This window comes from Mandrillus leucophaeus, unplaced genomic scaffold (genome assembly GCF_000951045.1).
Source record: "Mandrillus leucophaeus isolate KB7577 unplaced genomic scaffold, Mleu.le_1.0 Scaffold1024, whole genome shotgun sequence".
Taxonomy (NCBI): domain Eukaryota; kingdom Metazoa; phylum Chordata; class Mammalia; order Primates; family Cercopithecidae; genus Mandrillus; species Mandrillus leucophaeus.
Genome location: NW_012098366.1, coordinates 84,622 through 86,597, shown reverse-complemented (window position 1 = coordinate 86,597; position 1,976 = coordinate 84,622). Strand labels below are relative to the sequence as shown.

Below are 1,976 nucleotides of genomic sequence, written 5' to 3'. Positions count from 1 at the left end.
CCAAACCCCCTGGACCGGAAATGCCTAATCTGAACTTCCGCCCTGCCCCTCAGCTCACCAACCAATTGAATTCCTAATCTGAACTTCCGCCCTGCCCCTCAGCTCACCAACCAATTGAATTCCAGGTTTCGTGGGTCCGCTCTAGGCGGCTGATAGTACTCAATGGTCCGGCAGTCCTGTTCCTTCTTGGTTAAGCCCATACAAGCCCTTGGCGGAATCTGCGGGGGAGAGGGCGCAGGCGCAGAGGTGCCGCCCGCGGCCTGCGGTTGCGAAAGAAGGAAGAGACCCCAACACCGGGCGTTCCTGCGGACGCTCCTCAGCCGGGGGTTGTTCTCCGGCCTCTGGACCCGGCCCTTCCTGACCTAGGACGTCTGGCTGCGCACTGTCCCCCTCTCTGGGGCGCCTTTTCCCCACCTCCAAGTAGTGATCAAGCTCAGAATCCAGCTCGCGTCCACTGTGCACCTTGCACTTCCCACCTGTAAGTCTTTTGACCTCACCGCCCCCTCGAAAAGGCTGCTGCCCTCGCTTAAATGCGGAAGCCAAGGTGCAGAGAGGTTTCAGACCTGTTCCGGTGGAGCTGGAATTGGAGAACCAACTGCTCGGTGCTGAGACGCGCGTGCGGACCGGGCGGCGGGCGGGGGTGAAGCGGAGTGAGGGGAGAGGGCAGGTGCGACCTGGGCAGGTGAGGAGCACGGGCCCGGGGGGAGGACTTAGAGAATGGAAAGGAAAGCATCCTGTCTTCAGCGGGACAGTGGGAGCACTGAGATGTCAGAGAATGAGCAGTTGTGGGAAGAGCCATAGGGTATATATGTTATTTTTTAGAGACGGGGTTTTGCTCTGTCGCCCAGGCTGCAACCTCGACCTCCCGGGCTCAAGCGATCCTCCTGCCTCAGCCTCCTGAGTAACTGGGACTACAGGCAATGTGCCACCACACTAAATCTTTTTTAATTTTTTTGGGGGAAGGTCTCTCTCTGTCTCCCAGGCCAGAGTGCGGTGACGCAATTACTGCCCGACTCCTGGGCTCAAGCGATCCTCCCACCTCAGCCTCCGGAGTAACGGGGACCACAGGCGCCCGTAATTTTTGTATTTTTTTGTAGAGGTGGTGTTTTGCCATGTTTCCCAGGCTGGTCTTGAACTCCTGAGCCCAAGCGATCCACCAGTCTCAGCCTTCCAAAGTGCTGGGATTACAGGTGTCAGCCACCACGCCTGGCCCTAAATATTTTTTTAAAAGTTGGATTTTTCATGGTGCCCAAGGGAAGAGACACTCCTTTCCCTTCACCAAGACCATTTCTTTTAGAAAACTTTCTAATAGAAAAATCTTTCTTTGCCCTCTTGAGATATATGCAAATTTTTTAAAAAGCTACATAAGCCTCTTGCCAGTTTTATAAACCAGGAATGTCTTTCTTAAGGACCTTAGAGTGATTTCTTTGAAATATAAAGGCCAAGGAAGATATTTCCCCTCCTTGTCTCTGGGAATTTAGCAGGTGGCTGGCTCCAAGTTGTAATTGCCTGCTTGTCATAGAGATATGAGGTTTGTTTTAACTTTGGATAAAGGCAGTTAGCTAACACGGATGGCCGCCCCAATTACCACGTACCTGCCTTCTCCTTTAGAAACACTGTGGCCATTAGGGGCAACTCATGCAGAAGACCCAGGAATCTTCCAGGTATACTCCACGGGATGCCTGTTCCACTCTGGCCCATTGGCACAAGCCGGCCTTTTAAGGACAGTAGGGTCGGTTCCTCACTTCTCCTGTTGACTGCTATTTCTTTTCTTCCAGCTTTCCTACTCCCTTGATCCCAAACTTACTAGGGGTATTTAGTGAGCACTTACTGTTGCAGTAAAGCTTTAGCCAGGGAGGCTGGGCGTGGTGGCTCAAGTCTGTAATCCCAGCACTTTGGGAGGCCGAGACGGGGGGATCACGAGGTCAGGAGATCGAGACCATCCTGGCTAACACGGTGAAACCCCGTCTCTACTA

At 53.4% G+C, this 1,976-nt stretch overlaps 1 pseudogene; it reads left to right on the top strand.

Moving 5' to 3' along the window:
• The first annotated feature begins 162 nt into the window (after positions 1-162).
• LOC105537456 lies at positions 163-1,314 on the top strand (annotated as a pseudogene).
• Positions 1,315-1,976: the final 662 nt, after the last annotated feature.